We start from the raw sequence: 15,313 nt of genomic DNA on the forward strand, positions 1-15,313 counted from the left end.
CAAATTTCCTGGTATGGGTCTTTATACTCCTTTTTTGATGACCTAAACTGACAGCTGATGGCAGTCACCAATATTTGCTGAACCCCTGTGTTTACAGCTCCACACTTATTATTCAGTTATAACCGTCTGAAGTGCCATAGAGTCACCACTCCCATTTTACAGATGGGAAAACTGGACGTGATGAGTTAGCATGAATCCTGCCCAGACCTGGCAGAGTCTGGAGTCAAATCTGGCCGTGCCCACTTGAGTATCTCACCAGGCTAGCCAACCTTCGGCGAGCATTTTCTGAGTCCAGCACTGCTCTTCAGCTCTAGATGGCTGAGACAAAAACTGAGATCAAGAACTGGAAGGAGGAATGCTCGGTCTCACAGTTGCCCGGGTTTCAGATCACGGTTAGGGGAAGAGACGAGTTATGCTGAATCAGATGTGCAACTCTAACAGGTACAAAGGTCAAGATGGCAAATGTGTGCCCTGGAAAGGCACATGCCACGCCCACCAGTCACTGAGCATCCACTGTCCAGGGCAATGTGCTCAGTGCTTTGCAAAAGTGACACCTAGTGCTCTCCACAAGTGAGCTATAACTCCACTTTCAGGATGAGGAAGCTGAGCCATGGAAGTTCGACGTCACTGGCTAGCAGGCTATGATGTGAATAGCCCCTCAGCCTGTGGAGACTCCAGCACTTTCTCTCTCCTCATGGGGTGTCTGCACAGGGTCCCCCCCCCTGCCTCCTGCTCCCGTCAGTGTCAGATCTCATACCATTCTGTCATCTTGACACATGGAGGCACCATGGTTTTTAGCCCTCGCCCACAGGGTGTTCAACAGTGAAGCCAACACGAGGGATAGTGATCTGAGGCCTGTGCAAGAGGACAGTCCTTCCAGAAAGGCACCCACAGGCTGCGAGCCACATGCAGGCTCCACACTCCTGGGGAGAGACAGCCACTGGTCTCAGGACAAAGACCTTAGTTCAATGTGTCTTCTCCAGGCCCCTCTCTCATCCTAACAATGTGTGGTCATCGGCCTTCACCTTGTCCTGGGGAACTGTGGCTGTCAGAGAATAACTGGCCCATGAGAAAGGACACTCTTTCACCAGGCAGGTGCTGGTGTGCCATCTGGGCCACAGGGCCCACATTTTTGGGACTTGCCTGTGTAAGAAGTCCCACCTCTGGGCGGGATGGAGACTCAGGCAGCAGCTGGTCATGGGCACAGGCGCTCTCCCGAGGCATCGCTAGGGATTTCAGGCGTATAAGGGACAGCAATTTTCATGACAACAAAGCAGCCCGGGGCTTCTAAAAGCACAAATGCAGATGAGGATCATAGGAGACCCCTGTGTGCTGGGCCAAGCCCATCTCTATTGGTCCAACAACCCTGGTCTCAGCCACACTGCAGGGACATTATCTGAAACAGCACTTTTGAGAACTAGGCAAGGTTTCATGATAAGATGGGACAAGTGGTAAAATTCAAACAGCTCTGTAAAGCAAGTGGGCTGGGAAGAGCGTATGCAAAGTAGCAGAGGGCAGGCAGGCTGCCAGCTCGGGCCCTGGGCTTCAGACCCCCCTCCGCTATGAATACTGTGAAAGCCAGTGAATACATATACTTCAATTTCTCTGTTGTTTGTGAGATGGGGATATACGTTAGCATGTGAGGTCTAAAAACTGAAGGAAGGATTGGGTGCCTGGGGGGTGCTGCCTGCCCTCTCCAGGCCGGTCCTGCTCCTCTGCCAGGGGTCGCTACCCATGTCCTGCACAGGACTCCTCTGGGTGCCTCCCACAGACAAGTTGGCGGGGATTTGTGTTTGGTTTTGGGAGGTTGTTTTTTCATTTTGTTTTGTTTGAGTTTTTGGTATAGTGGTAAAATGACTTTTGTTCTGAAATGTTTGACCACAGCCCCTTCCCCGTGGAGGTTTTGAATCCAACAGGTCTTCCTTCCTCTTCTTAGACAGGCATTCCGAGAAAATTTAGATCCACAATTTCCCTGGGGGAGGAGTCTCCTCATAAAATTAAGGACGTTTTCCAAACAACATACGGATCTTAAAACTGTAAATATTTTAACTGTAAAATATGTTCGGTTCTCCGCTGCTCCCAGTGAGGCTTTCCCATTGACTGAGCACCTTGGGACTGGGCTGTGAGCATCCTGCAGTCATTAGGTCCCTCAGTCCCCTCGTGTGTGGATGAGAGCAGAGGAGGGTCAGACCTTCCGGCTCACAGGACTAAAGGAGAACCGCTAGAATAGCTGAAGCGACCAGAATGTTCCACAGCTTCGAGGGCTGCCTCCTCTCCTCCTGTTTCTCTCCTTTCACTCCTGTTCCCTTTGACGTCTCCTCCATAGACCTGCAAGCACACGTCCCCCAGGGCAGGGCTGGACCGACCGAGAGGACCATCTCCTCTCTTGATGCCTTCTGCAGGGTCTCTTCTAAAGCATCCTCAGGAATTTCCAGTGTGTGAGGGACAGAAGTCACAATGGCAGCCAAGAGACCCTCTCCACGTCCGGTGCTTTTATTTCAGCCCCTGGCTCCAGGTGGACAGCCAGGTGCCTTAGCAATCGATATCCAGGCCCGAGCAACCTCCCCAACTGGCCTCCAACTCATTATGTGACACACTGGACTCATTCCCTCCCCAGGAATCTTCTCTATGGTCCTCTTACACTCTTGTGCATCCCATGGTCAGCTCGACCTCCTTCTGCCCGTCACTGTCCACATGCACTCAGGTGTCTTTTACCCTCTCAGGCCTCTTCCTTCTACTCCTTCCTATAACCCGGAGTTGGACTGAGGACCAGTGCTCCACATCCAAACTGCTCAAGCATCTTTTGCAATCCTAGCATTTGCAGCTGAGACAAAGACAGCAGGATCAGGAGTTCAAAGCTAGCCTCAGCCATACAAATGTGCTGCCAGCCTGGGCTACATGAAACCCTGTTTCAAAGTAACAACCCCCCCCCACCCCATCTCTGTACCACCTTCCCCAGGGTCTTCTGCTTTTACTTGCCTTTCCAAACCCAGAGTTCCCACACTAGCTGTACCAGAAGGATCTTTCTAGAATACCACTCAGATCATGTCTCTGCTTGATGGAAACTGTTGCTCCAGCTCTTTGGTGATGTTCCTTTGCCATGGTAACAGGGCCTTTCATTGTCTGGCCCCACACAGTCCTCTCTCCTCACACAGCAGGTATCTCAGCCCTTCCAAAGCACTCGGCAACAATGCCCTCTCCTGCACAAACCGATCTGCTCAGCTTCACACCTTCTGTCCTAGGTCCTGGTCATCCAAGGCTGATTCTCATTGTCTCTTTCTTGCAGAGTGTGACTAGAGCATCCAACCACACTGGCAGTCACTGCCCACCCCACCTACACTGAGTAGTGATACTCCCAAGGGTGGGAGCAATCTCATTCCTCTCTACCTCCAGCCTGGGGCAAGGTGCCGCCTGTTTAATTGCAGGGATAAGCAAACAACATACCTGTGTACAATGTTTATACTAAATACGGGACCTGTGATTTCATTCACAGTGTAAGTGTGCTTTAATTCATCGTAACTGTTTTAGAAAAGTATTGCATACAAATTAAGCACTCAGTCACCATTGGAATTTGAAAATCTTAAAATAGGTGAACAACAGTAGACTTAGATCCAAGGATACCTCCTCAGAATTCCTTCATACTGGCTACTCTAGCCTGGGCTTGACTCTTCTCAGTTCAGGCTCTCTAGCTCGAAACCAGAGTCACACTTCCAACCTGACCCCAAGCACAGAGGTTGGGCCAGCATAAGGGCATCCACACCCTGGTGCTGAGGGATTCCTGCCACAAGAGCCATGGCACTCAAATCCACAGCCGTAGCCACACAGCCAAAGTGAGTTATTTTGAGGAAAGCATTTGTGTGGCTTCAGTTTTTGGTCGAAACAATGGATAGTTTAAATGACAGCCATCTCTCTCGGTTGCTGAAATATTTGGATGTCAATCATGAGAACTTGGGCAAGTCCTGGGGCCAGTCTGAACTAAGGAGAGACACCAAACTGGGGCAAGCAAATTCAAGAGAAGTGACTGGGAAGTCAAGAGGAGAACAATATGAAGAGTGTGTGGGACCCAGCTTGCAGTGTGTGCAGAATGTGAACGGTATGTGGAACCCAGATTGTGGTGTGTGCAAATGTGAACTGTGTATGGGACCCAGCTTGTGGTGAGTATAGGCTTGCTGAAAACCATGCGCACACACACACACTCTGCACCTATTCTCAAAAAATTAAGTGGATATGGAAGGCAACAGAGACCACATGGCCACAGAGCACAAAGCAAGCAGCACCTGATGAATTAGCCTAGGAGACAGCAACTTCCCTTCCAGCCCTACAGATCCTCAAGACCACAACTGCACAGGATCTGCTGCATTTTATCTCCCCACATCACCAGCTACACAATTATAACAATGCACCGAGTGGAAGTTTTGAAAATCCAATTACCCTAATTACTGTTCGAGGTAATTAATTTTGGTGACTAAACAATGCTAATTTAAAGTTGTATACTTTGTTCCAAGACTTAAAAATTGCTGCTGCATTTCACACAATCCCCTCTCACTGATGTGGTCAGACAGAACCCTGGATGAAGAACTCATGCCCAGGGCTAGACTGATGTCAGTGGCTACCTTGATATTTAAACATCCTTGGCCTAAAACCAGCCAGGTTCAAAAAACGATTTCAGTAACTCTGGGGAGAGTTCACACCTTCGATAAAGAGGATTTACGTTCCCAGAACTGTTGGTCCTCTTTCTCTCTTTCTCAGAGAAGTTCCCCATCGGTCCTGCAGACACAGAACAGGGCTGGAGGACAGTGATGGTAGCAAATGCCATGTTGGAGCTGAGATGTGACTAGTAATCATACTTCAGCCCACTAAGGTGTAACTGAGGCCATGTGAGAATGAAAGGTGACTTGCCCGAGGTTCTGCAGCCTATGGAAGCATTTAGGACAGGAACTCATGTTTTTTGACTCTGGACTAGACCCTTGCAGTATTTCAAAGTCCTAGGGTGTGTGTGTGTGTGTGTGTGTGTGTGTGAGATCTATCTATATCTATATCTATCTATCTATCTATCTATCTATCTATCTATCTATCTATCTATCTATCTATCTATCATCTGTCTGTCTACTGTGCTGCTGTGATGGAGTTCGGGGCTAAGCTTGTGTTCTACCACAGAACTACAGCCCCAGCCCAGACCTTTTAAAGGTGGCATCTTTAGGGCTGTGGGTGTGGCTAAGTGGCTAAAGGCTGTCTAGTGAAAGGCTCTGAGTTACATCCCATCAGTAAGACAGACAGAAAGAAAGGAAAATAGGAAGGAAGGGCGGGAGGGGGAGTCAATCTGTATGTCTCTGTGGAACACTAAGCTCAGAGGTTAAGAGCACTGGCTGTTCTTCCAGAGGTCCTGAGTTCAATTCCCAGCAACCACATGGTGGCTCACAACCATCCGTAATGAGATCTGGTGCCCTCTTCCTGCAGGCATACATGCAGGCAGAACACTGTATAGATAATAAATAAATAAATCTTAAAAAAAAAAAAAAAAAGGATTTAGGTAAGGACCTTGAAACAGGTGATACTCTGCAGTGTTCTGGAAAACTGACCCAGGCTCATTTTCTGAGACCGGGAGTGTGAGAAAAGAGGAAAAGGCTCCTGCTCTGCACTTCTCCAGCTCGCTCAGCGAGGAGAAACAGATTTGGTTTTGTTTTTTAATTCTCCTCAATTTCCGATCTATTGCAGGCTGCTGGTCGTGTGCAGTCAAATATGATCCCAGCTGCATTTTACCATTTCTGTACTTCTCTGGCTACCCCGGACCAGTAGCAAATCATCTGAGGCCAGCCCCAGTAGCTCTCACTGGGGCCACAGAATAGTGTTGGCGTGTGGGAGGCAAGCGCAGGAAGCTGTAAATCCTCAGGTGGCCTCCATGCTTGTTGAGGTGGCTTCACTGTAGCCTTCCTTGGCTACTGGGCTCATTGAGCAGTGTTCAAGGTAAGGTGTTGGGGCTGCCTGAGTGCCCAGTGCTCTAGCAGGTCCGCTGTGCCTCTGACAGAGCCACAGAGCTCTACCACAGATTTCTGCTTGAAACAGTGTTTCCACCAGAGTCTCTTCCCCTCAGGGAATTTAGGGACAGGCACTGCATCCCTACTCTATCACCTTCTTAAGAGGGTCCTGCCAGGCCGAGCCCCAGTACCTTTGGGACACTGGCTAGGAATGACCTCAGTACATGACATAGGGTCAGGAGGTGAGGGCCAAGCATTTCAGACTGGGTTGGGGTACAGCTGGGTAGCAAAGCCCTTGTGTAGCACATACAAGGCCCTGGGTTCCATTTTAGGATCTTGAAAAACAAAATTGTTTTCTTCTGAACCGTAAAGAACCCAGAAAGTTACTTGCTCGAAGCCTCAGTTACCGGCACTGGTTCTTTCTACAGTAAGAGCAGCGCTGTGGGGAGCTCCGCTCCCCTGTGCAGAGACAACGGGCACGAGAGAGGCATGGCTGCCCAGACTGCAGAGCTGAGTCCAGGGCTCAAGGCCATCCAGAGCGGAGGCAGGAAAGCCCCCTCCCTCGTTTCAAGCTGGGTCTCTGCATGGATGCTCCTCTTCTTATAAAACAGTACCCCCAAAGAATACCGCCAAGAAAACCCACACCTTCTTCTCCAGGTTCTGCTGTGATGATTTGCTCTGACCCCTCCCCCACCTTTCACAATTGTTCCTTTTTCTCCTTAAAACGTTATTTTATTTTATGTATATGGGTGTTTTGAGAGGCCAGAACAGGGAGTTGAATCCCCTAAACTGGAGTTAAAAACAGTTGTGAGTGACCATGTGGGTGCTGGGAATTGACCCTGGGTCCTCTGGAAGAGCAGCCTTACCTGCCAAGCCATCTCTCCAGCCCCCTTTCTCTTATTCTCTCTGTTCTTTGAAACATTGGCTATGGAGTCCAGGTTGGTACTAACTCCTTCCTTAGTGTCCCATGTCACCTCCTCTGCCCCTGCTCTGACATCCAGGATTTTCCATCTCATTCCACAGTGAGGTGCACACCCCATTGCTACCTCCTCTTAGATGCTGCAGTATGTTCCCTAAAGAAAAAGCTATCCCTTACAGAACTGCTCACTAGCAACTACATCATTACTAGTGCGCAGCGGAGCGGAGCGGCTCTACCCAACCAGCAGTTCCTCAGCCCCTCGCAGAAGAGATCCTTTGCACTTAACTGAAAGGTCGCCTTTCTGATTTGGATCACTTAACGTCCAGTTCCACTTTGGTGAGTGCTCTCGCAAGTTAAACCAACAACAGTCCTAAAGGAAGCTGTGTGACTAGCAGTGTGTGGGCTCTGATCCGCCTCTTGCCTCAGGTCTTGGAGGCACAGAGCCCTGTTTGGGGAAGATTCTCTTTTAATGAGGTCCCGCTGCTCCAGAGACCTCAGCCCTCACTGAGGGTGTCAAGTTTTGGCCCTTGCCATTTCCTTCACACTGGACCATCCTTAGGGTGGCCAAAATGGTCACAGAGGTGTAGTAGAGGAAGAGTGAGCCCAAGGCAGCTAAGTAACCAGATTCAGTCACTACGGTGTACCGATTGGCACACGTCTTAATTAGGTTTTAATGCTAGTAATTTGATAACAACTCCTGGCTATGGGCTAGAGAACTGTCAATGTGGAAAGCTTTTTATTTAGTTTTTCTTCCCTTTCCACTGAGGCAGCCTCCCTGCTGACCCTTGTCGAAGACCCCCATCTGCTGGTTGCCACGGTAACTGAAGGAGACCAATTGAGCTGAACACAGCGACTCAGAAATAAAATCTGCAGCCAGAGGAATTCTGCTAAGAGTAATAAATCATTTAGTAAAAGGGGGTCCTCCACACGGTGATGAGTGTTGGGATAATACGATGGCATAACTCTTCCAGCTAGAAGGCCCATGACAGATCGGGGTGATTAGGCCGGCTGGAGGGCTCATTTGGTTTCCAGTGGGCTCCGGCATTGCAAGAGACAGATCCTGCCCAGTTACGTGCCACCGTCGGGGGAGGGTTGAGCTTAACATTTGGCCTACAACATGTTCCAATTTTCAGGGGTGGCAAGAGAGCCAGCTGAGGCTTCCAACACACCTTATTCTTATTTCACTTTTTAAAGGTGGTACAAGTTAACCAATGTCCCAGGGACCCATCTCGGATGTCAGTCAGCAGCAGCATCTTCCAGCCTGATGCATCTGTGAGAGCAGGCAGTATCCTCCTCAAAACGGCAGGACACTTTCTAATTAGTTGTGACCCAGGATGGTCTCACAGAGGCCAAAGGCTTTGAGCCCTAATTTTATTAGGCTCCTCTGCATTGAATTATGGGCAGATAAAGGGCCCTTGTGCCCCCAGTCCTGGGAATCCCCTGAGGCCAAAGGAGCTGCATTTTCAAAACAAAAGCTCGAGATTGTCCTAATAGTCAAGTATGTCTCTACCTGCCAGCTCCTTCCTTGGTTTGGGCGAAGAGAGACTGTCCCGACAGCAGATCAGAACAGGAAAGGGAGAGTACTACAGAATCGGCGTGTGAAGCCCTACCCCGCCGGCGGCTGCTCTCCTCACTGGCTACCTGACACCATGTTAAGAGGCAACGGTCGGGAACTTAGGAATATTCCCTGATCCAGAGAATTCACTAACCAGTCCCTTGGAGATAATTTTCAGCCAAACCAAAGGTAGATTTTGTTTCCTCCCTTCTGGATGCTGCCAATAAAATGTGTCTGTCTTAGTTTACGGAGAAGAGCAGCTATCCGCTTAGACCCTGCAGCCCCACCCGGCTTCACACCGCCCCGGCAACCCCAGCAGCCTCCAGTGCGGATGGCCACCCCTTGCTGGGCAATTGTCCTCCTGCAGGTGCAGCGGGCCACTGGGCTCTCGGCATGGGCCACTGAGGCATGCCGCGCCTGCTCCGCCTCTGGACCCCTGGGGCTTGGCCAGCACCCCCTGCCCACCATGAGTGGGCTGGCGCCTGGCAAGAGTGGGCGCTGGCCTGCAGGGGCCCAGCTGGGTGGCTAGCATCTGGCTAGGGAGACTCCACAGGGGCTCCCCGGGCCTCTGGACTTGGGCAGAAGGAGGGGATTAAAGAGAACTGGCAGTTGAAGGAGGTTGGGTGAAAGGTTCATTAACTCCGTGCTCATGGCCCAATTTCCTTCTTCTGGGAAGCAATGAGAAAAACAGGTTGATTTCCCTGCATCCACGGCAGAGGTGCTGCAGATTTTATTTGCTGTTCTTACTTTTAATTCCTTATTTGTACACAAATAAATGAGTCATTGTTTGTTGATGATCATAGACGACCCAAATTTTAATTAAAGAGAAAAAAAAATCTTGGCTAATAGGCCAAAGAAATATTACAACCCGTTTTAATTTCTACAAAGTGATTAAGCTTCTCATGTGACTTAATTGAAACTGGCAAGACTTAAGAACTCAAAGAAGTGAAAATAAAACGGCGCTGGACACCACTATGTGGGAAATAGGACTTGTGGGTCCATAAACGGACTTTGAGTGGGTACCGCTTTATGCCATGGCGTTCATACTTCATTTCTGCCCCCTCTTTACAAAGTTACCATTAGTTTCACTTCTAAGCCCTGCTTAGAAATTCTCCTTCCAAATGCTTTGTCTCTGCTCACTCTCTCGAATTCCCCTCATATTTCAATTCCCAGACACTCTTGAACTTTGCACACAATGCCAGTTTGAGCCTGCACAGAATAATCAGTGTATTAATTCCACTCAGAGACAGTGAGATTTCTCTAACACAATCTGCCCAACCTGAACTCTTTCCTTCAGAAACATTCTGCGTTTAAAAAGAAACTCCCAGCATGAACCTCATAAGGAGCGACATGTAACAGACAGTGCATGTGGCGCTGAGCATGCAGCTCAGAATTCAAAGAGAATTTGGTACTTTGTTTCTCTGGTGCCATGTGCATAATGTACATGTGGCCGAAACTGACATCAGACATGGAAAGTAGAAAGCCTGGGGGGGGGGGGGATGTGAGGGTGGTGGGAAAGACAGGAAATATGTTGATAAAAACAGTAACTTCTGTTAATCTACATTTTCCAGTCACTGTCTTAATTAAGAATGTTAGGAAATATGTTGCAGTTTAATTGCATTGTTTCAAGAAACTCCAAGGCTGACAAATTCCAGGCTGTGCACACTTGGAAAGAAAAAGGGATCAGAGTGACAGTTCCTTCTAATTGGTGAATAACAATCAGAATTAGACTCCTCACAGATACCGGCCCCCACTGAATCCCGAACTCACAAGACAGTGTAAGAATATCCCAACATTTAACTTGTTAGCAAGAAATGGTCTCTGGAAAAAAGGGAAGCGGAGTGTCTCATATGTGTAAGAACACAATTTAAAACACAAGTACCAGGTACATCAAATATAACCATGGATGGTACTTGGCATGAAATCGCAGAGAAACATCTTATCTTTGCAAAAGATAGTTATTTGTGAAAGAAGTTGGTCAGAGTCTCCTCTGATTTTTAGATGGCCCCATTTAATGGGAATGCAGAAATGATGCCAGTTTGCAGACACATTCCCTTCTCTAAAGTGTCCCTTTCTCTTACTCCAGCCCAGTGACACAGGTCCTGGGTTCCACTTTTCTTTCTGAGGGAGGCTGTGTATTTCTACAACAGACAATGTAGAATGCACTGTAACTGTTCTGTGTTCCTCTGAGAGAAGCTGTACTAGACACACACATCGCTCAGCTTTTTATTTAGTTACTTTTTATTTATTATGATGTGCATGTATATGCATGTATATGATATGTGTGTGTGTGCATGCATCCGTGTGTCTGTGTCCATGTCCGTGTCCGTGTCCGTGTCCGTGTGTGTCCGTGTCCGTGTCCGTGTGTGTGTGTGTGTGTGTGTGTGTGTGTGTGTGTGTGTGGTGTGGTATATGTGGAGGTCAGAAAACAACTTTGTGGAGTTGATCCTCACCATCTACCTTTGTGTTGGTTCTGGGCATCAAACTCAGGTCTTCAGGCTTACACAGTCAGTGGCTTTATCTGCTGAACCATCTGCTCAGCCCAGGGACTCAGTTTTAACCCATAAGTTGCCTCCTGTCCTTGGTTCCACGTGTGGGGAGGGCCTGTGCAGCTGGACTCCGACATGAAAGTCAAGGCATCAATATTCAGTGTGCTCTGTTCCCACAGGGCTCAGCACAGACCAGTCAGTCTCACAGGGTCTGGAGACTGTTTACTGAAAACTTGAAAAGGACCGTTTGTTTACTGGAAGAGGATTACTTATTGAAAATTGCTGGATGACTCTCTCACATCAGTGGCTGCTTCTTTGCTCGTCCCCAGCTAGTTTACCTTCCATTAACCAACTCAGGACACTGAGCCCCAGAGTTAGCTATGGTCTCCAGAGGAGGTGGAGCTAATTTTTCTAGTCACTCTAGACTTTGCTGTATGTGCAAGGGCCTCAAACAGCACCAGAGCGCAATGCTTGCATGCAGCGACCGTGTGCTGCCAGGGCCCCAGGTCTCACTTCTTAAGACTCACGCACATTCTGCATTTCAGAGTCGCGCTCTGAGTTCTCAGATGCTCCAGTGAATAGCAATCATGGCTCAACAGTCTCCTGACTTCACTGTTTGAGGCTGGGTTTAATTTTTTAAAGGTTACACTCCAGACCTACACTAGTAGAGGATACACTCTCATGTGCTCACCATGAAGTGCACAGATTTGTCTGTCTCCTGGAATCAGGATGGGAGACACAGGCCCCCAGGGCTCAGACAGCCTTCCTGCAAAAGGCATTTGTGGAGGCCTTGCAAACTGTAGCTGGAGCCCTGGGGAGGGCAGAGAGAAAGCACACAAGAGGAGTGCTGCAACGCGACTAATTAATTACCAAATTGGGGGCAGAGACGAGAGTTCACAGGGGCCTAGAGCCCAGAGAACCCAGGCTTGTAATTAACAGTTGAAAAGTTCTAGTCAATTCACAGAGTTCGAAGAACACTGAAAGGATACGTAATGCTGGGGGAGTGAAGCGGCACCCGCCCCAGGGCCAATTGCCTCTCCAGCAGTGGCAAGGCTGTTCCCCGGCTCCCGGGACCATTTGTTCCATTACACAATCTCCTGAAGCCATTTAGAGAGAGCTCAAACAACTGCCTGTACCAACGCGACACATGGCTTCCCATCCCGACTCTTTGCTAATCCAGACGCTCCAACCATCTTTCTTTAAGATGCCATATGGTTGGCAGAGGCCTGTAGATCTAGCAGCACATCTGCTTGTGCCTTTCTCCTTCCCTCCATCCCCCAACAAAAGAGGGCTAGCAAGACAGCCCGAGAGGAGGGCTCAGTGTGCCCATCTGGCTGGAGGCTCCTCTTAGGCACGCTAACACAACAAGGCTTTTAAGGGATGACTAGGAATTACTTGGGGCCCCACCATTTTTGGCTGCAGGACGTGACTTTTCTTTTCTTTCTTTCTTTTTTTTTCTTTTTCTTTTTCTTTTCTTTTTTTTTTTTGCCTATTGATGATTTAAAAACAAGATCTGAGAAGTAAAAGACCGAGTCTTACTTTCCCAAAAGTTGATTATTGAAAAGCTACGTCAGAGCGCTCTCCTGGGATTTTTGCAATGCTATCTTCTACCAGAGAGAGCCTCTACCCTTGCCTGAGCAGTTTCTTTTTGGTCAAGGCAGACAGACACCCAGAGAGGAGCAGATACCCGAGAGGGCTTTGTTAGCTAGCAGAGCGGCTGGATGCTAATGAGGCGGCTCCACAGGGGCTTTTTGGTGTGATGAGCAAAGACTGTTGACACTGTTGACATCCTGGCTCTCCTGGCCTGTGAGGCCATGGGCTGTCTCCTTGGAATCTGGCCCCAGTGAGACAGTCTATTCAACTGTCTGCTGACTGAAACCTGGCTCCCAGTAATGTGGAACAGTTTGGGGATGGGGGTTAGAAAAGAGTCTATCAAACTCAGGGTCAGAAAGCACAGTGAAACTGATTGCTTCTGCCCAGAAAAACACTGCAGATCCGTGAGTGACAAAGACCTGAAGAGTGGAAGTGAGGGTTGGGGGAATGGCCTCTGTTTTGGGGTGCATGGCCCCCAACAAATGGGTTGCCCCACCGGTGGTATTACCCCATATACAAGGGGCAATCCAGTGTCTGACCTTGTAAACTGGTTTGGACCTTGTGTTGGCTAAGCACAAACAACTCCTCATGTTTGTGGGAATGTGGTACAGGCAGCAAGAAGTGATTGTCCTGCTGAGGCCAGGCAGATAGAGAACAGTGGAGGGAAGAGGCAGGCCTTGGGCACTGTGCATGTTTTCTCAAGCACCTCTTTCCTGGCCCAGAGGCTATGAGAGGCAGATGTCCATGGAGACTGGAGTTTAGAAGGAGGAATGGGAAACAACCTCAACAAAAAACCTGTAGATCGCGATCTTCTGTAGGTAGAAAGACATCAGACTCAAAGGCCCAACACAGGTCTCTCCAGGGGAGCCTGGGTCTGGTTATGAAGGTGAAGTTGCTACACAGATCTATCAGCTCCGGGCTAGGGTCCAACCCTGTGAGCCAGTGAGCAATAAAGCTAGCTATCATCAGTATGCAGGCAGGGGTATCGGATTGTAAATTCATGACTTATACTCTACAATATGAATGAAAATTCATGTAACTGAAATGTAAAAACACGAGGAATGACTTAAGAAGTGCGGGGATGGAAAGTCAGCCTCACGGGCGGGTTCAGACAGCAGGCACAGCCACCTTGAGAACACAGTGCTGCTGACCCAGTCTGTCTTCAGAATTGTCTTTGTGCTCCAGACTGGGTGTTACAAAGACCCGTAGTTTTTAGTAAGTTGATGGTCAACTTTGTGAATGAATATAGCTTAGGTGCATTTCATCAAAGTTATGTCTTAACATAAGATTCATTCAGTGGATGTGATACTACTCCAAGAAAATATACCAGCCTGAACTAGACGGTAAGAGCTAAGTTCTACCGACCACAGTGAACACAAACTATTATTAACACTTCGGGACTATAATCATGGAGATGTGGGTGTGCAGAATGACAAGTTTGCAGTTAAAGTAAAACAGATCTCAACTGAAATCTGAGCAGGAGCATGATCCTAAGCAAATTCTTCCCACAGGACTGTTAGAAGAATTAGAGACAGTAGGTAAGTACCCGGCACCTTGTGGCCCCTGAATAACTGACCCACGGTTCCCGCAGTTGCTATTGTAATGGTGTGCTGCGGAGCATACACGGAGTTCTTTCTACATGCATTAGCTCATTCAACTGGAAAGAGCTCTGGGATGGAGGGAGGGTCTCTGCTATCCAATGAATGAGGCGATGAAATTCAGTAACAAAGACAAGATGGTAGACAGCGTGAGCTCTTTGCTTCTCCGTACTCTTTTCTTTTCCCAACAGGGTCTGACTCTGTTGCCCAGGCTGGCCCCGAATTCCTGAGCTCAAGAATCCTCCTGCTTCGGCCTCTCCCAACTAACCAGGACTGTGTTGTGTTCCACAGTGCTCACTCTATCTGGAACCCTTCCCTAGGCCCAGTGCTTGGCCACGCCAGTTTCAGGCTTAACATTACACATCATCACGATGCTCACTCTATGAAGGCTGAGAGACACTGTCAATATCTCCTCTCAATTCCTACTCAAAAATAAACCAGTGTCACGGGTTGGTCTGAGTCTACCTCTTAAGCACACAATGCTAACAATGAAAATAACAAAACGAAGATAGGATAAAAAGGCAAATTTCTTGAAAAATCCTGGCTCTGGTGTCTATACATCCGCCACATCGTCCTCTGGTGAAACTTAACCTAGAGCATTTGACAAGAACATTTCCTAGTACAACAAAAACATCTTTACCGAATATCCATGTGTACTACCTAATTCTAAAGGGTTCTGGAGGCGCACAGCCTTGGTGCAGTGGGAAGGGGCTTGGATTTGCCTAGGCTCAGTGAGCTGGGCTCTGCTGACTCCCCATGGGAGACCTCAATTTGGGGTATGTGGGGATGTGGGGTGGCTTGGGAAAGAGGGCTGGGGGGTGGGAGGAGGGAGGAGGGTGGTCTGTGGATAGCATGAGGAGTGAGTAGAAATTTTCTTAATAAAGAAAAAAAAAAGTTCTAGGGTCAAGCACCCATGTTTACATACATTCATTTAGCATATGTACTGGATGCTGTCCATACCATAGTTAAGGATTAAGGCAGAATTCTTCATAGGCTAGCAGAACATGGCATATGTACTTGAATGCATCATACATGTAAGCACACACCAGCAAAGCTATCATTTCATATCTGGAACCTGGTTTAATACTGCTATAATTGTCAGAGGTTTCTTTCCATGAGACTTTCACTAAAAATTAGCTCTCGATAGAAAGTTTCCAAAGTGAAATTATTTGCAAGGGATGCTG

At 48.3% G+C, this 15,313-nt stretch overlaps 1 protein-coding gene and 1 long non-coding RNA gene across 3 annotated transcripts in view; one reads left to right on the plus strand and one right to left on the minus strand.

The window, feature by feature from the left end:
• The window catches only part of Sdccag8 (SHH signaling and ciliogenesis regulator SDCCAG8), a 200,284-nt gene that overhangs the window by 11,584 nt on the left and 173,387 nt on the right, over window positions 1–15,313 (minus strand). The window lies entirely within an intron of this gene.
• Window positions 3,129–7,776, plus strand: LOC131925241 (uncharacterized). Of its 2 annotated transcripts, none has more exons than XR_009383191.1 (4): window positions 3,129–4,093; window positions 5,716–5,964; window positions 7,074–7,230; window positions 7,665–7,776. It is a non-coding gene; the product is annotated as an uncharacterized LOC131925241 (long non-coding RNA). The 2 variants fall into 2 exon arrangements; XR_009383192.1 differs by having other exon boundaries at window positions 3,129–3,494.

Source organism: Peromyscus eremicus, chromosome 15, assembly GCF_949786415.1.
Source record: "Peromyscus eremicus chromosome 15, PerEre_H2_v1, whole genome shotgun sequence".
Classification (NCBI taxonomy): Eukaryota; Metazoa; Chordata; class Mammalia; order Rodentia; family Cricetidae; genus Peromyscus; species Peromyscus eremicus.